Source organism: Sander lucioperca, chromosome 24 (genome assembly GCF_008315115.2).
Source record: "Sander lucioperca isolate FBNREF2018 chromosome 24, SLUC_FBN_1.2, whole genome shotgun sequence".
In the NCBI taxonomy this organism is placed as follows: Eukaryota; Metazoa; Chordata; class Actinopteri; order Perciformes; family Percidae; genus Sander; species Sander lucioperca.
The window spans coordinates 8,720,796-8,747,799 of record NC_050196.1 but is presented as its reverse complement, the minus strand read 5'-3'; the positions used below and the strand labels follow the sequence as shown (position 1 = coordinate 8,747,799).

General features: G+C 39.3%; 1 long non-coding RNA gene across 1 annotated transcript in view; it reads right to left on the bottom strand.

Moving 5' to 3' along the window:
- The window catches only part of LOC116044734, a 129,540-nt gene extending 103,291 nt beyond the window's left edge, over nt 1–26,249 (bottom strand). Inside the window, exon 1 of the long non-coding RNA XR_004103738.2 lies at nt 25,732–26,249. This is a non-coding gene — a long non-coding RNA (uncharacterized LOC116044734). The remainder of the gene's footprint in view (nt 1–25,731) is intronic.
- Nucleotides 26,250–27,004: the final 755 nt, after the last annotated feature.

The following is a 27,004-nucleotide window of genomic DNA, read 5'->3' as shown; positions in this document are numbered from 1 at the left end:
GCACAGGGTTATACGTATTAATGTTTATGTGTGGATTTTCTATCTAAATTGTCCCCACAAGGATAGGATTCAGAGAATTCCAATCAAAAGTGTTTGGTTCTTGCTTCTTGTTTAGCTGGTGTTTAAGATCGAAATACGTGTATATATATATATATATATATATATATATATATATATATATATATATATATAAAAAGTATTACTCATGTAAACAAAAGGTAGTTTTTTTTTCTCTTTTCTGTTACTCCAATTGTCTAGTCTGGTAGCTACTGAAAAAAATTAAAAAGTTAGTTAGTTGTAAATAATGTAAATAGACTGAGGAGTGATTAGCACCATGGCCCTCTGGTAGCTATAGGAGTAGTATCCATCTGACGGAAAAAAAGAATATGGTGTGGCACAAGTATAGAGAAGAAAAAGACCAGACTTTGACAAGGGAGACTGCTGATCAAGTCCTGTTTCCTCCCAAAAGTCAATGTTGGTTTCTTTTAATCATGACTATGACTGTTCCCTAACAGTAACCAAGCTGTAATCACTTTAATAATACTAATGACAACGAACCAGACCTTAATCATAGTGCTGAGGGCACTGACAAATGATGTCCTGCCGATCAGATCAGAAAATACTTGTACACACACACACACACACACACACACACACACACACACACACACACACACACACACACACACACACACACACACACAAACTTGGACTTGAGAGACAGCTGACAGTTTCATGAGCCGCCATTTTAACGCTTCCTGACGATCAGAACCACATTCACAGAGTTCCGTTTCCCGATCAGCTTCAATAACATGCACACACCATTTCATCATTTACAGTTTTAGACCATCTGCATTTGCACTGACACCACAAGGGGGGGGTGGGGGGGGCTTTTAAAGGGTTTCATGAGTCCAAATCTTTCAGCATGAAAACATGAACACATTTCACCTGACAGAGGCAATAACCTTGTGCAGGTGTAATAAGATGATGACATTAAATGTGTCCTTCCAGCTAAAAGAGATTAGGGGTTTAAGACATTTCTTGATGGTATTCAACTGTGTCTCCCAAATCACTGAAATTGGGAGATAACAAAATACCTCCCTGACACTGACCAAGATAAAGACAGTTATTCCTATTATCACTTAAGAGGAGATGTAAAGGGACATTAAAGTGGGGAGATTTTGTCAAACCACTAACCTTGTCAAATTCTTCACACAAGCTATACAATATAATCTGTTCCCAAATCCCCCAGATTTGTTAAGTGGTTTGACCACCTACTGTGTCTTTGTGCTTTCTCTTTAAAAAATACACTTTCAAATTGAATGAAGCATTTTACTTTTTTTTTTCTTCTAAGCACATTGAAAATAAGTTTAGTATTACTAGTTTATATATGGAAACTTTGCTACTCCTCACTTGACCAAAGGCAAAAAAACAACAAAGCTTTAATTTTGGCTTTTAATGAGGCATGCTAACAACACTAATAAGTCTTTATTAGAGAAGATAAAGGTGTTCAGAATTATTTCATACTGTGTGAAAGGCCTAAAGAAGAAAAATACCAGAGTAAAATTGAAAATGTCAGGGCTTTAAGTATTGAAACTAATCAGGCGAGCTGTCATTATAAAGGCAAGGTTAATAGCTGCTGACAGAATCACCTTCAGCAGACACCAAGATAAGAAAAGGGCTTTTTATTAGCACTGCTGAGACACTGACACACACACACACACACACACACACACACACACACACAGTTGTGTATCTGAGCACATATAAATAATCCACACACTCACATAGGATCGATGTGGGAGATCCAGTTGCCGTGCATCTCCTGTTGTAGCCATATGTGGACCATCAGATAGCGCCATTCAGCAGGGGAAAGGATTTACAAGTCGCGCCGTGGCCTCGACACCCACACAAAACCCCTCTTTTGTTCCCCCATCACCTGTTCCAGATTTATGACGTCCAATTACAAACGCGGATGCTAACTGTATTCCTCATTAGCCTATCAAATGCTTTAGTCGTTGTTCCTTCAAAGGGTTATCTGGCCTTTCAGCAGGGGCGTAACCAATTTATGGCCCCCCCAAGAAGATCTGAACAAAGACCTCCCTGGCTCTGCTTTTTGTTTTGCTGCACCGCTCCCCAAGACAGGTAATTAACAGGGAAGGAGTTTGTGGTTAATTTGCGAGATAATTATCTAAATTAAACTGCCTTTCGTCACACGGGGGCTCTATCTCTCTCTCTCTCTCTCTCTTACTCGCCTGCATGCACGCAATCTCTCTCTCTCTCATTTGATGAGGGTGGTCAGGGTATTGTGCCGCTATAGAAACAAACCAGTAATGACATGTTCTTCTTGCTTTCCTTTTGTTTTCTTCTGCTTTGTTTTGCTTTTTCTTTTGTTTTTTAGTCACAGAAGAAGTAAATGAAGAGGGTAAAGGAGCAGAGAGGGAGATATTGAGGAACACAGAGTGAGAGGGAGATAACGGAGAGAATCAGTTTACTTACAGACTTTACCAGATGACAAAAGAAAACAGTGCCATTAACGCACACACTATAATCTGATCTGCAGCGACTGTTATTTATCAGGTAGCTCTGAATAGCAGCGCTGATCTGCGAGACACTGTTTGCTGCTCAGGAGATCAGATTACTGGGGCAGAATCTGGAGTGGAAATCCAAATTTAGTCTGCACGAGTAACACCCAACTGTGAATCAAGTCGATTTGTTGAAGTCCCATAGATTTGTAGCAACTGATTACAGTTCTGTTAAAAAAGAATCATGTGCACGTACGTACGTTACTCTTTGTCTCAAAAATAATATCCCCCTTTGGTAGTCCATACATCCTATAACTACAATATCCTTGAATATGATCTTATGTTATGGGTATACAGATGCATCACATAAGGACTTAGATACCTTCGGCGAAGGTTTTAATTTAAAGTTCAACATTTAAATGGTAGAAACCGCCACAGTAACACTAAACGGAGGTATGGTACACATGATCAGGCCACATTGTACGTTAATTATATTTCCTATAGTAATTGTATTTTAATTTAATTTTTGATATAGAACTTATAGTACTAACTAACTAACTGTATTTCATACATTCTATTTTACCATGTCTCATTACTTAATAGAAGACTACTTGCCATGCAATCTCCATGTTTACATGGAGCATAAGGTCTGCAGTGTAATGGTAGATGCTAGATGTGTGTTTGTGTGTTCTTCACTATCAAAAGTCGCCACCAGCATGAGAAACTCCTTCAGCCAGAACCATAAAATACAACTGGAGCTAACAGAGCAGAGGGCTCGGGATGTCTGTCACCTCAAACACACACATGGCCAAACCAAGCCTACCAATAGGAAAAAAAAAACACAGACTTCTGAAGTCTGCAGTTGGTGAACAAAGTCCAGCAAAAAAACATTTCTCTCAAAAACCGTTCGCAGCAGGTTATCAAGGAGGTGCTAACATTTTTGCTAGGGCTAAAAGTATTAAATGTTAATTATGTATTGGTGGGGCTGTGGAATTTGCAGTAAAATGAAAGTCAATTTCAAGTATCATATGACCATTACTAACACTTCTCACACACACACACACTACACACCAACAATAACAATTACAGTTAAAAAAGTAAATAATCTGCACTCTGATAGGACTGGTAGCTAGGACCTAGGTGCAGGCAGATGCAGAAATAAACAAGTCAACTTTGAAAAACTTGACAACCAAATAATGTTTAGTGACAGAATGTTCCAGCCTGGAGTCCTGCTCATACCTTCCTCTGGCTGCAGAGTGAGTACTGGAGGAAATTATTGACATGAGGAGCATCTCACATTATTTCTAAAGGCAAGTTGTTGAGTTCTTCAAGTGTAACTGATATGCTTTGGTGCCCAAAAGTAAAAAGCCACTTCCAAGCTCCAATGATTACGCAGGGATGGCAGACACTTTTCCAAAACTACAACAAATCACACTGCGGCTCTCAATCTATACAAGTGAATGTTTAACGTTGGGCACATTTTATACTTTTAACCTAAATAAAACTAAACAGGATATTATTGTGCCAACTAATAGACACATAATCTCTGCAGAAGTAATTGTTGGGAGATCAGGGGGGACAGATAAGCCTCAGCATGTATTTGACAAAATGGTTTCAATTCTCAATTTGTCAAATCAAACTTCCAGCCTCGAGCGAAAAACTTTGTGAGAAGATTTTATTAAAATTATCATGATGCCTTTTCAAATTCAACGTAATTTGCATAAAAATGCCTGGATGGAAACACAGCTAGTGTGTCTGTGTGTCTGTCTTACTCTCTGTCCTCACCCATCCCTCCTCGCTTCATCTATCTCTCTCTCTCTGTACAGTATGAAGGAGGGATGATCGCTCCCTGTCACATCTTTTGGCACGTTGCCATCAAGCCTTGACAGGAAAATAACACTCTTCAGGGAAAATAATACACTCGTTCTGCCGTCGGCGCTCCCAGACACATGCCTCGGTGTGTGTGTGTGTGTGTGTGTGTGTGTGTGTGTGTGTGTGTGTGTGTGTGTGTGTGTGTGCGCGTCTAAAAGCCCTCGTTGCTGCTGTCAACCTGAGTACAAAGGATCACTTTATATGATTAGTATGCATCTCTGAAAAACATATTGAACAAAAAGCCCTGCCCCGAATGCTGCTCCACGCCAATTAATGGATTAAGAAATTATTTTGAGGCGAGGCTTATTGTGAGACAGCTATGATACGTGGCTGGAGAGGCATTTCTGTTGTGGTTATTGCCAGCTATAAGGCCCAAATGTATTTTGATCATACAACAGCAATGTATACAACCAGATATTTGTCTTTACTGAGTGACAAGGCCTATGAAACATCCCCCTGCTCCCTTTAAAGCAATGAAAAATAACTTTGTTCCTCTAAAAAGGTTGATATAAAGCACCCTATGGCAGTCAAAACCGAGGCTCTTGATCAGCAGTACTCGTCCCATTGACTGTGTAGATTCAAACCAGCAACCGTCTGTCTGTCACGCACCATCATCCCTGCGTTGTTCAGGGGACAAAAGCCACTTTGACAAGGCAGTTAACCCAAGCCCTACAGAGCCCCGGACCCCCTTTAACCCTCTGCTCACTCAGCTCGCTGTCCTCTGTTAAGAGCTGCGTTTATAGATTTTGGAAAAAGCTAAAAATAGAGATTGAAATCGACTTGGCCCCAAGAATGACATTTGATTTCTTACTTTGTGGTACACCGCTTTAGGTGTGCATGCGAGTGTGTCTGTCTATGTGGGAATCAGCTGGGGGGTTGCCTCAGAGAGAGATCTAACCGTGTAAATGGTGGCTGGCTGTACAATGACATTTGTTGTCTATTATTTTACATTTGGAAACATAATCAGATGCTAACTGTTCATAGTAGCAGACCTATGAGCAACCTTTTCTGGAAGAGAAGTGCCTTTTTTACACTCGGGCTGCTACTGAACATTATTTTCAGTTTAAAAAAAAAAAAAAAGAAATGCCAGAAAACAGAAAAAAGCGCCTCACAATTTCCCAGAGCCCAAGGTGACGTCAACTATGCAAATACTCACATTTGAGAAACTGGTACTAGAGAATATTTGGCAATTTTGCTTCAAGAAACAGTTTATTAAATTAGTGGGCAATGAATTCCAGACTTGATTGCTGGTTTAATAGTCATGAATGGTGCTAAGAACGCCATGATCATCCTGTCATCTAAGGACTGTTAAAATAGGTGCTGTGATTTTTTTTAACTCTACCCCCCCAAATATTCCCAACATGTGTGCAATTTCAACAGCTTTGTAATGCTGGAATGCCGTATATAACGAAACTAAAAACTGACCGTCTTAAAACTACATTTTAAAACAGGGATCTTCTTCAAGAAAGAGCCAGAATATTAGGTGATAAAGCAGCCCTTAATTGTGTCTGTTGATATTGTGCTTTCATGCTGCCTATTACCAAACAAATGTTTAATTAAATTAGCACAATTAGTCTGTCTGAGCTGAAAGAGGGGTCTTTCGTAGCTCGTTACAGTTTCTCCCATGTTGTCATGATAAAGAGTTTATTTCTTATTTGAATCTGAACAGATTTTGTACAGATGTTTGAGTTTAACGTTATTAATGTACGTAGCGGTTAAACTGTTGACCAGAATTAGGTTTAAGTTGTCTTGAAATACAGTTATAAAGCAGGTTAATCCAACTCAGCATCAACACTGCCTTCTCTACAGCCCAATACACTAGGGCTGTAGCGATACACTAATCTCACGATACGATATTCAGCTCACGATACGATATATAATCACGATATTCAGCCAACGGTACGATTTGATACGATTCGATACACTTACATCATTTTCTGAAAGATTTAAAGGGAACAGCGATTTTGGTGACATCTTGTGAGTGTTCCATTTACTTGGATTTAATTAATTGAACTGAAAACTAAAAACATCAATTACACAATATATGTCTCTGACTGGACAGAGAGTCTACAGCTTGCAAATGCTGGACAAAATGAATCAAAGATGTGTTGAGAAAATTAGTTCCATTTATTGAAAGCTTACAAGCCTTTGAAAAGTAAATAAAGTGCAGTATTGCAATTAACAATGGAGAGTTAAAAAGTGCAGCAAGTGGCCTGTTCTGAACAGTTTCTTTGACAGCTTTTTTAGCTTGACACTGAACATATGAGGTAGCCAGTCTAGCCACCAGGTAAATAAACATAGTACCATGGCTTCTCCTCAGAACACACCGAAAAAACGCCAACTTGAGCGTACGCTCTGCGCGTGCGCGAAACGTAATACGTCTCCATAGCAGCAGGCGGCGCTGCTCTGTATTGTTTCCATTAACAGTCTGATTGTTTCCCAGAAAATGAGAACCAGCAGCTGATTGGACGAACGCGTCACGTGGTTCTTTTTTCTCTGGAAATTCACAGCCAGACTGTCATGGCGGCTTGTTCAGAATACGATCTCATATTGTACTAAAATAGTTCACCGAAACGTGTTTCTGAAAACATTTTAAGCTAGAAATAGGCCATGCAGTTGCTGAATCTGCCTTCATTTCAGATCGACAAAGGTTAGTTTGAAAGATTTTTGTCAGATTTTGACGTCCGCTCGCCATTTCCGGCTGAGTCCCGACTGCCCTGTCTCCGACTGAGCATGTCAAATCAGCCAAAATGAAGGCCGACGGCTCCTCGGACAGACAACGGCACGGAACACACTAAACAGACTCGAGTCACTGACCTCGCCAGACGGTCCAACGGGCGATTATCGGCTCTGTGTGTCAACGCCCGTAGACGTCGGCGTCTGTGTAAAGTTACTACGGGTAACTTGCTCTACAGCGACACTAGCAGCTGGCTGACCAAATCGCTCTTCCTGCAACGCAAACGGGGGTAAACACGGGGGATTTGAATGGGACTTATGTATCGATACTCGCGGCTTAAAAATCAATACTTTCTTGGGAAAAAAAATATCGATTTATATCGCAGAATCGATAAAATTGCTCAGCCTTACAATACACCCACTAGCAGGACTAAAAATGTATTTGCTCATGTAATTAGAAATGTATTGAGAAGACCTAACAGTATAATACATGTCAAACGTGGTCAGAAGAGTGTAGTGTGTGGAGTTACAGCATCCAAATTATTGGTATCCTATCCATTATATATCCTGAAGAGAGCTCAATTCTCAATTTCCACCCAACAACATGGAAAATGGCAGTCAATTTTCCTCTGCTAATGCAAACAACATAGCTCCTCTAAAATCAATGTAATTGGCTGGACCACTTAGTCTGACTGAATATCTTGTGTGATGCTTGTAGTGGTGCGATGATAGCAGCGTAGTTCCTTCATAGTGAGGGGGTCTGAGTAATGGGAGGAGCACTGACATGTGAATGGTGGGGAAATCTATTTAAATATATACAGAGACAGATTTGCATTTGTGATGCTCGTCAACCAGGCAGCGGAGAGGTGACGTGTCATTTAGCAGATCACCCTGAACCACACACTTGTGTTTTATTCTAAGTTTTGTGTTTTACAGTAAGAATCCAACTTTTTATGAATAAATGTCATTTTGGCCACAGTTTACTGTACACACAATACTGATTTCACCAATAGTTTATAAAGGCTTTTACATTCCCTGTTCTTATACTCTGTTTGAAATCCTTTTGTTTTAAAAGGGGCATTCCACTGACTTTAAACATCTGGAGAGAGCTTTCTAAGTCTGACAAAATAAGTTTTTTTCTTACAGAAAGCCTAAGTGATAAACTGGGGCATAGAGTTTGAAAGATTTACTAGGCAGGGGAAGCCTAATGAAAGATGCTATTGAGTTGTATTTTGTAAAGGCGGATCCAGCTTTTTTAGACCTTGACGCACTAATAATCTGGATATCTCAGCCGTTTTAAATGTCTCATGCAAGCCTCGCAATTTTGTGGAAGTGCAATATTACATCCCTAAACACTGATTTATACCCTTTAAAGATCTGAGGAGAGGTTTATGTTTTACAATTACACACAGTTGTATGCCCTTCTTCCCAAAAAAAAAAGTGAATTATATTCTGGCATTGCAAACAAGCACACAGCTATCAAAGACATCAAATTTAAAAAAATATATATACAAACAAATCTTAAAGTTATATACTGTATGAATTCACAGCATTGTATTTAAAAGAAACAACTGTACTACAAAGGACAATCTGATTTAAAATTGTAAAATTGCATTTGTCCAACAAATTAGCTAATTGTAAGTCATGTGCCTTATTTACGACCTCAGATTGACTTGTGATTAGACACCAACACCCCAAAAAAAAATGCAATAAAGTGACCTTTTCCACTCTGCCTGAGAGCGAACACAAGCCCGGTTACATTGACTGTCAGCTGCACACAGAAGACCAGAAAAAGAATAAAAAGACTGAGCTGCCTACTCTAAAATTGGGTTAAAGAAAAGTGTGTCTATTTGTGTTTTACATAAAATGTACTTGAACCCAGGCTATATTTGTCGATGCATTAGAGGCACAGAGCGCCTGAGCGGCTGCTCTGTGCTGGAGGCCCTCTCACCAGGATCTGTTTGTCAGCTTCCACATTTACTGCGTGGAGAATGAATGCAGAATGCCGGATATCCATCACATTAATGCGGTTTGATAGCAGCCTGGCACTTTGAGGCAATTCAGCTCACAGGAAGGCTCCCGTATCCCACTGGTCCCTGCATTTTCTGCAAATGGTTCGGAACGCTGCACGGCACTTAATAACAATGCCAGTGTAGTCATGCTGGTGGTAGATTTCACTGCTTTATTGAATTCTACTGTAAAGCTGTTTGTTTTGTCTTTGTTACCATTGCCCTTACCTCATTCAGTAAAATATCAACTTGGACTTAGAGAGCGATGTTGGCTTGTGTTTAAAAATCTTAAGATAAACTGGACGCTGTTAGGGCTAATGAAAAATCTCACCTTTTTTTCTCTGCAAATCCCAAAAGTAATTTAAGATGCAAAAAATTATGACATTCTGCAGATAGGGACATCATTGGGATCATGAACCGATTTCTTTTTTCTTTCTTCTATATCAAGAAGCAACTATATTAAAATAATCACCTTATTTCTTTAGAAATAGCACTTTTCTCAAATAAGTAACAATGTTTTACAAGAAAATAAAACAAATGGTAAAAGCAAATGCAAAAGGCAAAGAAAGTTGATGAAAATATAAAATGGCAAGAATGGAGGAGTAAAATTAGTAAAGACATATTTTATTTCACCAAGACTTTCTTATAAAAGAATGAGAAGAAGAGAAGATGTCCAAGAATAGTATAGGGTAGGGATAGACTGGGTAAACCCAGCCCGATCTGCCAGCGATTTGATTTCGCCCTGCAGCTCAGGCTGGAAACCTGTACATTCTTCTATCCTGCTTCCGTTACAAATCTGCGGGGAACAATCACAAACTGGCTTATCCACCTGGCGCGCTATTAGCGGGTTTAACACGATGACGATAGAGAAGCGACCAAGCAGCTTTTTGTTTACATTCAACATGGCGGGCACCGAAGCACAGCAACCTGTTGATGCCGCTGTCACTGCCATGTCACCCGGATCGTTGGTCTGACTGGTTGAAGGACTATCCAATTGGGTACAGAGTCATTTGAACTGTGCCCGTTGATCACGCCTCTTGTGCAGTAGAAAATACAGAGCAGACTCCCCAGACTAATGTTCAATCTTAAAAGACTGAGCTTGGTAGGGACCTAGGGTAGGGATCTAACGATACACTCAACTTACAATTTGATACGATTCACGAAATACGTTTTTCTCACAATTTTTTTCAACAGAATGAAATGACTGAAACATATTCCTTTATTTACATAAACTGCAAAACAGGAGATGTGTCCTCTTATCAAAAGCGCAACTAAAAATAGTATGTTACGTTAAATGACAAAAAATTAAAAATAAATTAAAAGTTAAAGAAAAGGCTTGTTTATTGCAAAGGCCATTTGGTTATATTTAAATGATTTATTTAAAATGTAATAATAACTTAAGATAGACTTTATTAATCCCACACTGGGGAAATTCCTGTGCTATAAGAACAACTTTTCTTTCCAGGCATTTGCTGTTAAACAACAAAAAGAAGAAACACTAGATGGCAGAAGGGTATTTTACAACAACACTGAATGCAACGGAGCCGTACTCAAACGCAACACACGTCCCGTCTCTGTGTCTTCAGCTGCAGACTGTTGTACGTCCCTGTGTTGGAATCCTTTCCAGTGAAACACAGCCACACTTTACACTGTTTAGCTGTCAGTATTTGTACTGCGTTTAAGCCAGCTAACATTACTAGCTAACAGCAGGCTAACATTACCTGCTGTGTAATGTTAGCTAGCGTCACGCCCTGGGCTGTTTAAAAATTGCATCGCGATTCATTTTTTATCTCAACAGGTTGAAATCTTTACATATTTACATCGATTGTTAACCGAGTCACGATGCATCGTTACATCCCTAGTATAGGGACTTTAACTGCAAATGCACTATTAGTCACCAGCCGAGACCTAAGAATAACCAGCAGAGCCCCATCAACCAGGCACATTAAGGGTTGACAAATCAGTGATATATGTTGGAGCACAGCCATTTTAAGCCTTAAAGTCAGCAGTAAGTATAAACCAAGTGAAGCAGAGCAAGGAATGCGGAGTGGTGATAATAAACTTGCACCTGTAGGAACATAGACTCAAGAGTGCAGAATCTTTTTTATATTCAGTGTATAACAAAGCAGGCTTTAACGTGATTTATTCCTGTACAACCAATTTTACTATTGTTGATGATTCTGGTGCACAGTTGAATGCAAAAGTACAAACTTTTGTTGGCTGGCTTGACTGCAACAAAAAAATTCCATACCTTGTATTTGAACAGAAAGATGCAACAGCTTTTAATACATTATATGTCCTTATTATGTATTTTTTCATTATTTTTTGTCATTGGCCATTGAAGGCCTTCAGGTGTGGGATAGTAGTTTATTGGATTAACTGTTGTCAAAATTTAAAACTAAAGTCTTACCATTTAGCTTTATTCTACCAAAACTTTCATCATCCTTCAATTGAATTTGAATAAAACTTGCTTTAACTTATCTTCTAGTTTTGATGTTTTTTGTTTCTGATCTGCTATAACTAAATGGAGATGATGGTACAAGTAAACATTTCTATAGTGCAGATATGCAATTTGCAGTCAAGAGATTTTCTTGATAGCTAATCTAACGGGTTCTAACTGCAAAAAGTTAATAATGCAAAAGTATTGTTGAATTTACCTCCACATAAATGGAGTCACAGCTCAGACTTTCCCTGCAACATCTTGGGCAACAGCCCAATCTAGCATCTTGTTTTTTCTCCTCCCGTCTTTACACCCAGTTAACCCTAGTCTCTGTAAGGAGTGAAAAACACAATGGAACTATCTAGTCACATTTGAAAAGTGAAGCTATGGCGCAACAACAGGTCGAGACTCTGAGCTCACATAATGGCAGTCTTTATTCCACTCAAGCTTGTTTGGCTATTATGGTACAGTTAGTCTAAATAACAGCTGAAGAAATGGCATAATGCCCACATAGTGTGAGGAAGTAATATCTGCATATTCATATTTTATTCTCTCCGCTTCTGGAAAAACATGCAGTCCCATACAGTGTTCAGGATATTTCTGCGTTTACAGTGTGTGTCCAGAAACCACGATTCATATCTTACAGCAGTTTAGTTACTGCAAATTGTAGAATTAAAAAAAGAAAGTTGCCACCACTACGGTGTGAACATTTCTTAATATCATTCTCTAGGTTGATGCACTTTGAGGAAATAAGAGCATTGATGTATGGTGTTTGTAGGCCTTGTTACTTGGTTAAAAAAGGTTTGTGGACATTTTGAAATATCAGGTTATCATATCTTTTTGTCAAATTAGCCAAAATTCAATCAGAATTTATAAATCAGATCAGGTTGTGAATTTGTTTGGGTGTTTTATTCCCTGCATGTTATTTTGAAATACAAATACCCTCTTCTTTATTTTCTACACATATTTAATCAGGAAATTTAATCAGCTGTAAATGTATTGTCTCTCTGAATGTGAAGTGTCTTTATAAAACATACTTTTAAACCAATCAAATGTGATCTTTCATAGCCACATGAAAAGGGATTCTTTTCTCAAATTAAATATCAAACTACGGTTAATTTAATTCTTAAACTACAGCAAGTGAAAGTAGTATTTTGGTAGTATAGCTGTTTCTCATATATCACACATCCTCCTGATGTGACATTATTTGTCCTTTAGCTGTTTCCCACATTGCACTGCCTGTTAGACAAACAACAACTGATACAGTAAAGTGGGACAGACAATCACATGAGACAAATATCAGTAGGCTTTGATTTTTTGGGAAAAAGGTCAGTTAGTGTCTGGAGTCAAGAGTTTAATTCCACAGGGGACTATAGTTGTCAAGGCTTCAGTGGCCTCTCCGAGGTTTAAATGAACAGTTTTAAGGTGGATATCAAGCTCCCTCTAGTGGAGAGTTTCTGCACTAGAGAAAAGAGGACTCCAGAGAGTTATCCTGCCCTTCACGTACTTTACGTCCATCACTTTCTCAAGGCAAGTTATCTGGATCGGATGAAACTTGGAGTACTATAATGAAGTTTTTTGGTTTTCTAAATTACAGGTGTAAGATCAACTATGGAGACCAGACCCCTTACGGATGAGTAACAGTCATTTATTTAACTGTATTTATGCCTGCACTGCTGATGGTTTTGCTTACTGTCAATTTGCAGAAAATGGTTAATAAGTAGTTATATTTAAGGTTTATGACATTTTCTCGGCCACAAAAAGGTGACTTAATTCTGCACTGCAGTCAAAGGCACGAGCTACTGAAGTAGGCAAAGAAGTATGTTGTCATGTACAAGATAACTAAATCATACTTGTGAATTTAATTTAAATGCATCAGATTAAAACAAGAAAGATGATCTGTGGAATAACCTGTCAGCCACTAAGAGAAGTGAAGATGAAAGTCAATTGTGACTTGTATGGTGGCACCAATATTGCTGAGTTTCTGTTTGTTAGACTGTGCTGCCATCCAGTGGTTAAATCGGGACTGCAGCATTTCCTCTTTACAAGCACATCATTAACGTGAGTCAAATCAATTTGTTGTATCCATTCGTTTTCATCTAGGATTGTATTTACTATTACCACTGAAGACAGTATGTATAGGCTAATACATGACTTTAAATGATCTAATAAGTCCATGTGTATCAGCAAACTGCATCTAAAGCTTCCACCAGACAGTGTCTTGTAAGTTCTGTCTCCCACTTTAGCAACAGATGATGTATATTCTTCACTCAAAAGGCATTTAAGACTCAAAACTGTGCCACTGAGGACCAAAGTTATGTTGTTTGATGTATAAGATTGCAGCAAAACTACCATTCATCATTGTACATAAGAGAGTATCATCCTAGAGAAATAAAGCGTTTTTAGACTCTCACTATCTGTCACAACAGTCGTTAAAACTTCCACAGGAAAGGATGTGTTTTAAGATTCAGGTGTATTTGAAATAAACACATGAGCAGAGCTGAACAGAGAAGACCTCCACCAGCAGGAACTCAGTCCTGATGGAGAAACGATGAACTACATATCAGATATGTTATTCTGATACTTGAATTATTAAAAGACGTCAAAAACAGAATGACTAAAATGCAACATCATACAACAGACACCGATTGGAGAAAGAAAAAGATGAAGAAAGCCTGTTTTTCATCATGAAATTATCATGTTGCACAGAAGAACATCAAACTGGCTGCTTTAAATCAATGACCTGCAGTGACCTCAAAAATGGTTGCAGAAGAAAACATGAGGCAGAAGCCATCAGGAGATCTAAGGTTTCAGATATATATATATATATATATATATATATATATATATATATATATATATATATATATATATCGCTCTTCTCTTACGCAAGTAAACTGCTGTTTTTCCAAGTAGCAAATGTCAGACAGACGTACAGCTCTTTAACCATTTGAAAAAGCAAGTTATTATGTAGGCTACTTAAATGAGGCTAGAATAAGGAATGGCAAAGGGTTGTAGAGATGCAGCAATTACAGTAAGTGGCCCTTTGTTGAAAATCATACCTTTTGTAACCAACCGATAACGTCTAGAGCATTTCCACCACAAGCAGAACCAGCCATTAAATGGGACCACAGCTGGGCACGTCAACCAACATGCTCTAATAAACAGTTTCATAACAATTTTATAACAAACACCAAAACTAAACCAATAAAAATATAGAGCCAGTTCCGTAGCTGACTTTCTCATCATGATGCAGGAAACATAACTTTAACTCAAGTGTTCCGCAGGATACCAGACTGTCAGAGGTATCAAACACATTTTTTTTCTAACAATGCAACAGCAAAACATTTGTACAAAGTTTGTACGTTCACCCCACTCAGCCTCTGATCATCAGTCTTCTAGCAGAAAGATTCTGAAAGAGAAACTGACAGCAACAGAAAGCTTTTTTGATTTGTCATAAAGGCATAAGGCATAAATACTATCACATCACATCATTTGTGCCGAGGAGCATTCAGTCACTGAACAGATCACACACTGGCACATAGACATTTGACATGGTGTATGATTGATTGATTATTTATTTAATTATTCATGGAATAATTTTAGTTATTGGATTGATGATTGCATGTCCCCACCATTGCTGCGTTGTTGATGTTGTCATCGTTTATGTTCTGTTTTTCTGTTTTCCAGACTTTATTGTTGTCAGATGTTTGGTGTGGTTTTTATTGTTTATGGTTATTTACTGTTTACTGTTGTATGTGCTTAATGTTTAATGTTTAATGTGGCTCCCTTGAGTGCAAAACAAATTCCCATCGGGGTAATAAAGGTTTCATTCATTCATCACTATCACATATCATCACTATCACATAAACGCATCCTTTTCTAACATAAATTACAAGTAGTAGGACTTTGATACATTATCACTACAGTTATGGCTTGATTATGAAATGCCATTGATTCTGTCAAGTCTTCACAGAATAAGGTAAAAAAGATGACCTGCTCGACCAACTGATATAACTGAATACAGCTGCACTTGTAACAGTAACTAGCCCATTGTTAGTGCCGATGCCATGTAAAGCAGACCATGAATGACAAATTAATTAATGAACAAGGAGTGTAAGTTTGTTAGGTCTAATTTTAGTACAGGTACAGTAAAAACAACCCAGGAACATTATAAATACTCGAATCAAGTTCAAAGTCTGTGTCATCATTACCCATGCTGCTGTATTACTGCTATTAGAGCACTTTTCACCCTTGGTTTAGTTTTATATTTCTACCCTTACATTTAAATTGTCCATTTCACTCAGCCATGCAGTTTTTTTTTATTTTTGGATTTATTAACTTAAAACTTGACAATTTTTTGTTCTCTAAATATTTTGTAGTGGTCTCTCCCTCTGTATCTTTCCCATTCACCAGGCTGTGACTTTACTTGACTTAGAAAGGCATGTGGGTAATAATGTAAGCTTGCAGGAAAATTGAAAGATAGCATAGTTCAAGGTATCCTCCCATTGCTTTTTATTCCTTGTTTACTGACTTAGAGTTAAGAGCTTAAGCTTCCTCTGTTGGCTATAATGCTGCAGGAGCTTATGTTGTAAATAAAGCAAACTACTAAAAAGTTAGAAATATGTAGCTTTGTATTTTCATTGAGAAGTTAGATTATGAGAGGGGTGGAGGCAGCAGAGGACCTGTCTTTGCCATCAGTTCTGTATTAATAAGTGTCTAACTGCCCCCTGCCAACTCATTCAAAGACACGCCCACATAGCACCATATGTCACATGCCTGAAGAGTGGCTGCGTGAAGAAGCAAATAGCTGCACGTAGATCTGCTAAAACAAAACAAGCGGTATTGTTAGAGTTCATCATGGGACACAGATGATGAACCATGATGAACTCTAACAATAACGCTTGTTTTTTTGCCAAGGTTAAAATAAAAATGTCCGTGGTCCCATGGAATTTGCATTTGGCAACCAACATTTTTGTGATCATCTCAACTTAAAGACATTTCACTTTCCATAGTGGACAACTGAAGAAAAAAAAAAGAGTCTCTTTCGCTCTCTCTGGGTACAAAAGACTGAAATTAAAATGATGAAATGCTGAAATATAATCCTGTATAAAGTATACAGTATGAAATAAGCAAAATGCTGCACTTACATCATGTTGGCTCAATCCAAATCCATATTTATGTAAAAATCCATATATCTTTGCATGTAAACAGTTCTAATCCGCAAAGTTCATTTGTTCCAGAGGGTGCAAAGTATGACAGTACAAGTGGTTCAGTGTCTTCTGATGGAGGTTGTGTCTACACATTCACCAGGTTGATTTCCAGACAGCAGGAGAAGATGTTGTTGTTCTGAGATCCTGTCATTAGCACAACAACCTCATTTAGGTGTAAATATTAAGTTATATTCCTTTTTTTATGTAGTACAGGCATGTACTGTAAATTGTCCCATTCGATGACACAAACGTCCATAAAATCCAGTAATATCAGCTGTCATTGTATTGGGTGCAAAACATCCATGTTGTTGTCCTCTCTCTGGGTTAAACTGTGCAGACAAATTACTCTCCACATACTGAAGTGTTACTTCACTGAAGTTAGAACAGTAAAATGTCCTATGTCTCAGTGGGACTTTGGTGTCATCCCATCATCCTGCTGATGTTGCAAGTTTTCTCACAACCTGCATCACTTGTCTTCCTCTGTGTCTTCATTTTCTTCTTACCCTCCAATATTTAGTAGCAAATTCAAAAAACAGAGATGGCATGAGGAAAAAAAAGGTAAATCAGAGGTGCTTTGATCATTTCATAAAATCCATAATCTTCTGAATGAAGGAGAACTCCTTCCTTTCCTCGGAAAAAGGGAACAGTAATCCATACACACCTGTTGGCTGGTGAAGACAACATCATTGAAGTTTGACTTTTGCAGGAAAAAAAGACTAAGAGATGTGAGAGGATGTCATAACAGAGAGGAAGAGGTTGATGAAGAGGACAGAAAAAGAGAGGTGAAGGATGAAGAGTTGAGGAGTCGAGCATCCTGCCATCTCTCAAGCAGGAGGATGAATGGAAAGCCTGCCTCTCTGCCTCCTTTTATATTCTCTCTTCCATTGCTGCCTCGCCTTGGCTTTTACCCTGGCTTCAATGTGTGTGTGTGTGTGTGTGTGTGTGTGTGTGTGTGTGTGTGTGTGTGTGTGTGTGTGTGTGTGTGTGTGTGTGTGTGTGTGTGTGTGTGTGTGTGTGTGTGTGTGTGTGTGTGTGTGTGTGTGTGTGTGTGCGCATGCACGTGTGTAGAGAGACCTCTTTCAGAGCAGCAGGAATATATTATAACCCAAACAAAAGGAGCCGGCTTATTGTTTATGAATTACTAGCCTTCCAAAGCCAACAAAGGCCCCTATTTTCATAGAAAACTCCATTTTCATTTCAGCTCCATTTGATTACCAGAGCAAAGACAATAAAAAGGCCTCTCTGGGCACAACATCCCAAAGGGATTCATTCCTTCTTCTCTCGCTCATTCAACGAAACTGAAAAGGTTTCTTTATTGCTTTCTTTTCAGTGCCGACGTCAAATGGGCTTTTAGGAGTAAACCAATGACAAAAACAACTATTGCTTGGCTATTTTGTACAATAACAGGGGCCAGGGAAGAGAGGAGTCCTGTGTTGTCTTTGTCATCTCCTTCTTTTGCTCTTTTCTGCTATTGGAGAGGAAAATTGCAGAGGCTGAAAATCCATGGCTAGGCTTTGAAGGGAAAGAGAGAGAGAAGACGAGGGAGCCACAATGCAACAATACAAGTCAAATCTAAATTATCACTAGCTATTGAACTCAGTGAAGAGACAAAAAGGTACTGTACAGCTCCAGAGGAGTTTGGATGTGTGTGCGCTGTGGAGTACCCTTCACAAAACAGAGACACCTGTTGGGTTCACTGCCAAAAACAATACAACTCCAGTGACTCACTGTCATTTCATCTACAATGGGGCTGTCAATAGTGTGTGTGTGTGTGTGTGTGTGTGTGTGTGTGTGTGTGTGTGTGTGTGTGTGTGTGTGTCCATTTCACAATTACAATTTTGCAGACCTCTAGGAGTGTGTAGAGATGCTGGCAGAATTCATGATTGCTTCTCAGATCCTGGGGCTGATCTTCACGTAAGTACTTTTACATTTTATAGATGTCATTAAATCACTGTGTTTAAAAATATGTGCCGAAATTCCTCTGTGGATGGCGGGGCCAGTTACTCATCGGTTACCAGACTAGACGCAACTCAAACTTTGCTTTATACTTTCTTTTAGGTCAAAAATGTTACACCCTACTCAGGTGCATTTCCCAGAAACAGAAGTTTATATTTTCAGCTATCACAAATGATAACTGAAGCAAAGATTTACTTGGTTTTGGTGGTTGAAGAGATATTCTCCCATTCAGGCCAGGTGCTAAACCCCCCAAAGCTTTCCCACTCTCTCTCAGTCCAAGCACACATGTATCCCAGATTTTGTAACGAAGAAGTACGCTCTTACAAATGAAAAGTTGAATGAATAAGAAATAAAACACACCCTTGCTCAATACAGTACACTCAGTGGTTTTGGTACTACAATAGCTTATGGTTGTGGTACAGATATAGCTGTGTAACTAGTACAATATTTTATCACAAAAGTTACAACAAGAGGTACTGTACACACCAAAAAATGGAGGAAAAAACTATTATTCTTAGAAAAAAGATGAACAGCCTCAAACGTTGACTGTAGAAGATGCTCTTTCATCTTTTGCTTTGCCTCCTGTTTTTGTCCTCCTGGATGAATATTTGGCTCGAGACAAAAGGTGAATCAATCAATTATTCCTCTTGCAGGGCCCTGGTGCCGTTGTGAAAAGCGTTGACATTTGAGCTTTCCAGACGACATCTGCAAATTTATAGGCCTTCCATTGTGTAAGGCAGCCAGCCCCGTATCAAAGGCTGTAAAAGGCCTTGTCAATTTAGTAAGGACAAGTCCACAAAGACTCCTTTCTCCTCTGTTGTTATGGGAATAATGCTTTTCACTGGTGTCCTGCCAAAACCTGTAGGCAATTTAGCCATGTGATGATATTGATTGCATTGATAGCAGACATCTAACATGGAAGCCATCAAACTGTCAGTAATGCATTGTGAAACATCACAAATGTATGTGTGGAGATCAGATTAAAATAAATAAATAAATAAATAAAACCTTAATAGAGGCTTTACAATTACTACTGTACATGTGTACAATAGGTGTCTCATCTCCAACATACGGCAGTTGGCTGAAACATTGGTAATCACTGTCATATAAAATATCCACTTTCTGTCTTGGTGTCCTACACACTGACATCAATGGCCTGCATCATGGCCTTCCTGTACCTTGCTGAAATGATGTCAGATGTGAATATAAAAGGGTACTGTAAGTCATATCTAATACTGTACCTAAATGTCACTGTAAAGCCATAAAGCATAAGCATATGCTTGTAAGTGAATCTCAGTGGTTGAGAGTTTTAACATCCCTATTTATATTTTCTTCTCAAACAGACAGAAGCCTCACTGTTTACTGGTCCCTTTCCTACTATACAGCCGTATTGGACCTACGAAGCAGCTACAAGAACTGCACTCGACAACAGTGGCCAGTAAGATAAGGAGCTGCAGACAATAGGCTGCTGGAGGACTTCAAAGTAAACAACTTTTACCTTGCTGTTCTTTCCTATTCTGGCCGTGCAAAACAGGTAATTCATTTTAAGTATGCAACCAAGAGTTCCCTCTTTTCCTCAGCTCCTTGTTCCTCACTACACTCTCCATATCACCTCCTTAGCCTGACTTCTAGATCATTTTCACACAGGTAAGAAAATACCAACTGGCTCATCTGTACGACTGAGAGAGCTCAACAAAGATCCAAGCAAATGTAGAGAGCATCTTCACCAATATGACAACACATGCATAGCATTTAGACAGTTCTGCAACAAACCTACACAGAATAAAGAAATACTGAATAAAACCCAAGCAAATACAGAAACACTGCAAGTCATACACATCACAATTCTGCAGGGTTTAAAAAGGCCAATTCTAGGTGTTTAGCCACATTACTCAAATACATTTTGTGTATTGTGTTGTTTATACCTCAAGTATTGCCACTGAGTGGTGGTTCTGGCCCATTTAAACAACAGGGGCCAGACTGGGGTCAGTTAAATTAACTGACCCCAAAAAATTAAAGCACTCATTTTAGCAGAAGAACTTTGAAACAACAGGTTGATGTTCGTCCATCAAAAATAATGCACATATCATAGATGTGTGACTTACACGTTTCTTATGCAAAGATATATAGTAGGCCTACTACAAAGCGTATACTCTGATACAGGTACAGATCAGTACTAAATAATGACTAAACATTAAAATATGTAAAACTTTTTGTTCAGAACAAAAAGTATCAATGCATGTATCAAATATATGACGTACTTGCTCTTATCTGTATGCATGGTAGACATTGTACAGTATCGCCTACAAGCAGGGCCGGATCTACTGGGGTGGCATAGGGTGGCAAATGCCAGCCCTCCTGCCACCCCAGTTGGCAGCAACGAATTAAAAGTTATGGCCAATTTGACAATTTACGAGCGCAAATCTCCAATGTCCGACTGCAGTGAATGCAGCACGAGATGACGCCAGAGCGGCAAGAGAGTGATTTCTTTGGAAAACTGAGTGGCGGGAAGCGGGGGAGCCAGGAGTCGCAAGGAAAGGAGACACAGGAGGAAAGAGGTAAAAATGGATTAACTATCTATCAAGAAATGAAATTATAATGAAAGCACAGTGCTAGCATAGTATGATAAAAATCAAGTTGAAGAACGTTATTTCGCTAACTATACACATAATGTTAATTAGGTCTGACATTTGTTCTGTGTAAAGCAGGCTACAAAAGCTAATACTGATTCAACGTCTGTCAAGGAAAACATTGTAAAGTTACTTTGAATCTTACAGAAATGAAGAGGAAAGGTAGCATATGTAGTTTTTTCTCACCAAAGAGAAAGGTGAGAGAAATAGAAAATGAACAACTGAGCTTGGTAGACGGAGAAGATGAGGTGGAAGGAGAGAGAAAAGAGGTGGAAGGAGGGAGAGAAGACAAAGACGAGGTGGAGAGAAAAGGGCAACAGAAACGTGACAGAGATAGAATACAAGGCCAAGGCGACCAGGGACAGGAGGAGGTGGGAGAACACCACAGCGGTGAAGATATGGAGGGAGAGCATCACCAAGATGAGGAGGGAGAAAGCGAGAGACAAGATAACATGCAGGGCTCAGACAGTGAAAGGGAAAGGAGAGTGCCTGGGCCATCACCAACCATCTCCAGTCGAGCTGGTCCACATGGTATGGAAATTGTTGCTGCATAGTATACTAAGTTACATATGAATAAGAACAACAAATGACAAAGACAGATATTTTGCTATAATATTTAAGAGACATTGCTTAGACTTCAAATAAATATAAAAATTAATGTTTGCTTAAATATGAATAATTAGGGAAAATTGTCAGTGTGAAAGTGTGATTGAGATGGGGAGATGAGTTTTTATATTTTGTGTAGAATGTATTTTAGATCTATTGCTCAGATTAAATTAAAAAAATAAACAAATTAACCTAAAAATACTCTCCCAGGCTAAAATGTTAGTGTGTGTTAACACAGTCTGATGGTTATAACTAATCAATGGCAGTTCCTAATTGATTATGTTTTTACTAATTGTAATATTGTATAATTAGTTTAGATGTAATTCAGTATGAATCTTTCCTCCCCTCCATCTTCTAGACGTATCCAAGTCCAGGTGTGAGGTGCCAGTGCAGCCAAACCGCGGGAGTTTCCCTAAGGCCCTCCAGGGAGGAGCCAGGAGAAGCTTACGCAGCGACTGGTACAAATCTCATCCCTGGTTAGAATACTCGCAATCGAAAGATTCAGCTTACTGTTTTGCTTGTAGGCAATTTTCCCTCCCTGATGCTCCAAGGACTGTTTTCACCTCATTCAAGGGTTATCGTAACTGGAAAAAGGCTACAATGAAAGACAGTGGTTTCTGTTCTCATGCCAGACCTGAAGGCCATGTAAATGCAATGTTCGCATGGACAGAGAACAAGAAAATTATGGATAAAAATACCTCAATGTTTGGACTAATGGATGAGATGTTTGATGGTGCACCAAGGGAACTCCAACAGCTAAGTGATACAGGGCTCTAGAGTGCGACCAATTTGGTCGCATATGCAACCAAAATTTGTAAGTGTGCGACTAAGATTTTTCCTAGGTCGCACCGGTGCACCTAACGTCCTCGCATCCGCTGCCTCTCCACTAACGAAGCGATGTTGTTTATATCGATATGGTTTAATGTTGCGTTACGTGACCCATTTCTTCTGTGAAGCCGTGCCTGTGTTTGGATCTCTCCTCCGCGCAGCCCCGCCCCCATTCACTCACACACGGCCCACCTGCGACATACAGACAGACACAGCGCCACCGGTCCAAACTGCTGACATTTGTCTACAGTTGTAATTGTTATTAACACAGCTGTATATTAAGTATGAGAGGGAAACCTGTATTGGTACCAGTGTTTCCGCTGGTAACTCTCTGTTATTGCGACCGCCACGGCGAAAAATACAGAAGAAGTTATTGAATGGAACTAACTTCAGTTCGTTGAGTAATAGCGTGTGAGACGGAGCCTGCTGGACCTGGGCGAGAGATGTGACCCATGGCCACATTATCATAGTTCATAAAAATGCAGCGCAGCCAGGGACGATACAGACATTTCATACACAAGACGTATGTAAGTAACGCCGCTGACCCGCCAAAGCGCATTTGACCCGTGCTGGACCGTACTCTGTGAGTAGCATACGCTTCAGTCCATCGTACTCCCCCTCTCTCCCTATATGAGCTACTGGGCTATCCGGGTCTGTTATTATTGTTGAAAACTAGTGAAGGAGCTTTCTCAGAGATATATTTTTTTAAATATATCCCAGGCTATTTATTTCAGATAATTTACATGTGTTGCAGCTGTATATTTTCGAATTGGGCAGGAAACCCTGTCTTTGCATTATATTTTAATCACATCTGTTTTAATAAAAGAGCTTGTGAAAAGTGGCTTTGACTTAAAACTGAACATTTAGCCCACTTTGTAAAAATATATTAGAGATAGAGATATATATTGTGTATCACCATTCAGCCGAAAAATACAGAGATATGATTTATAGTCCTGGACTAGTGGAAGATCTGATAAGAATCAGTGTGGAGGGGCCCAGTTTGGAGAATTTTGATGCTAGGGAGTGTGGCGAGCTGGTTTAGCCAAGGCCGAAGGGGAAGAAGGCCAAATTACAGGTGTTGGCCATCTGACGGGCATTTGACAGCAAGGGGGGACCCACTATAAGACTTTGAGTAGCCTACAGTATAATTGTGCTTCAAATTAAAAAAAAAAAAATGTACCAACTACTTATTCTTGTTTAAAATAATTGACATAATATATACATGAATGTATATGGAGCGTGATGAAAAGGTGACCTTGAAATTGTGGCGTTAATGGCGACGCAAGTAAAAATTTGGGTGCACCTAAATTTTGTGCTGGTGCACCTAAATAAAAAACGTTAGGCGCACCAGTGCGACCAAGGCAAAAAGTTAGTCTGGAGCCCTGGTGATACACATTGGGCCTGTAGGCACATAGCATGTCACAATGTTATGGACAGGTTGCCTGCAATAGTACAGGTGCTTTAAGAGATCGCATCTGAGAACCATCCACAAAGAGCTGTAGAAGCAAGAGGGATATTGGCTCAAATTTGCTGGATCTCTTGTTCTGTTCAGAAAGGTCCTGAGTGACTCCAAGTGATCCTTTTTATCAGACATGTTCCAGTCTAAAACAGTGGACTATGTTAAGGCTGTTGAACTTATTGAAGCACTTAAAGAGACACTGGTTCAGTACCGTAGTCAAGCCTCTTTGAGGAAATGTGGAGTGAAACACTTGATTTATGTCAACGAAGTAACATTGATACAACTCAGCGAAAACCAAAGAGGCCAAGACAGACAGCAAAGGTGCTTCAGGATACTGTCATCCACTCCACCTTGGGAAAGCATGTAGTTCCAGATAGCAAACACACTTTTTGTGTCTCTGTGTACTATCCAGTTCTGGATAACATGATTGGAGAAATAGGAAGATGATTTTCTAACACAAATTGTAACATTATGCAGGGTGTCCAGGCACTAAATCCGTCAAGTCCAACTTTTCTGAGAGAAGGCTGTTCTGTTATTGGCTGAAGCTTATGATTAAAATATTGAGGATCTCAAAAACGAGTTACATCAGACAAGAAGAGTACTAGACAGACAAAAGGGGGAAAAGGCAAGTCCTACCACTCTAATGGAGTTCACTCCGTTTTTGGACCCATACCAGGATGTGTTTTATGAGTTGTTCAGGTTGTGTAAAATAGCAGTTGTTTTACCTGTGAGTAGTGCATCCTGTGAACGAAGTTTTTCATCTCTCAGGCTCATAAAGACTTATTTGCGGTCAACTATGACAGAAAAGAGACTATCGAGTTTGGCTATACTCAGCATTGAATCACTCGCCCTGGGTGTAATTCAATGTAGAACCACCCCTGTCTGCCTCATCACCTGTCTTACCTTAATGCCTTTCCTGTGATAATGCCCCTTACTTCTATCTCCTATTAAGTGAGATCACATTGTATGGTCACTTATTCCGAATATGAACTGTTTCACATGAAACCTCAAATGCAAGACATTGATTGCATGAGATTAAGTTTGTCTGTATGAGTTTGTAAATGGCAGCCTGTGCCCTTTTGTAGTGTGTACATACTATTTCTCATCAAACTGTGATTAAATTCAGTATATATACACACATCTGCCATATGTTGCGACCCCTCAAAAATACCTGCCCCCCTCTCGCCACCCCATAAATATTTTTCCAGATCCGCCCCTGCCTACAAGGTCTAGAGTTACTTTGCTCAATAGTCATTATTCAGCCGAGATTTAATACCATACCAAGAAAGCAGCTAGCAGGCTTTCTGCACAGGCCCATTCACAAATTCAATTAACTGCAAATGCAAAACTGGAGAAATGTCACATTGTTGAAATGCACAACGCCATAATAACCTTCAAAACATCAACAAGTACAATGCAAGGATTGAAACACAAAAAGGCAGCCACAGCGGGACATTTAAACATCAAGAAAGAAACTAGCGAGCAAAGAGACAGAAAGTGTAGGCTATCCGACTTACATTTGTTGTCCACTTTATTTCATGGAGATGTCCATTGATGTCCAACTGCAATTTGCTGCTTTGACAGTCATTTTGTTTGTTTGTTGACAGACGTCTTCTCCTTTGACAGTCATTTTGTTTGTTGACAGAAGTAATCTCCTTTGACAATCATGTTGTTTGTTTATTGACAGAAGTCTTCTCCTTTGACAATCATTTTGTTTGTTTGTTGACAGTATCGCTGCTAGCTTAACAGTTAGCATGTTACGTCATTAGCTAGCAACACTGGACAACTAGCTAACTTAGCTAGCTAACACGTTACTGCTAACGTGAAAACTAACGTTACCGGTTACGTCTTTCAAATGATGTCGTTGACTTTCTGTTGTTTGTAGTATGGCAAGTGGTTAACAATTCATTTCAAAGTTTCTTTTCCATCTACATCTCCGTTCACAATTTCGTAGAATCCTTACAGAAGCGTGTGATTGTTTGCTACTTAACTATTCAATCAGGTGACGCAAACTTTCACCTGGCGTAGATTTCGGCAAGAGTGTAATATCCTATTAAGACCACTAACACAGGGGCGCTGTTTCACTCATTTGAGGGAACTCTGTAAAAGATGGGGACAGGTTAATAAGAGACAAAGAAAAGTAAAGAAAAGCTGATTCACATACTACAGATACTACTCTTCCCATTGATGCCCACCCTGTCCATATCTACCCTGAAGTTATGGAGTTATGGAGAAAAAGTGCTTAACTTTGCATTGGCCCCAAATGGCCAAATATGGCTCCCCGTTAAATTCTAAAGCTGATTCACATACCACAGATACTACTCTTCCCATTGATACCCAGCCTGTCCATATCTACCCTGAAGTTATGGAGAAAACCCAGCTCCAACCAAATCAACATGTTGACAATTCTATTGCTAAAGTGCCTGACTTTGCAGTGGCCCAAAATGGCCAAATATGGCTCCCCGTTGAATTTTAAAGCTGATTCACATACTACAGATACTACTCTTCCCATTGATGCCCAGCCTGTCCATATCTACCCTGAAGTTATGGAGAAAACCCAGCTCCAACCAAATCAACATTTTGACAATTCTATTGCTAAAGTGCCTGACTTTGCAATGGCCCCAAATGGCCAAATATGGCTGATTCCCATACACACTTCCCATTGATGCCCAGCCTGTCCATATCTACCCTGAAGTTATGGAGAAAACCCAGCTCCGACCAAATCAACATTTTGACAATTCTATTGCTAAAGTGCCTGACTTTGCAGTGGCCCAAAATGGCCAAATATGG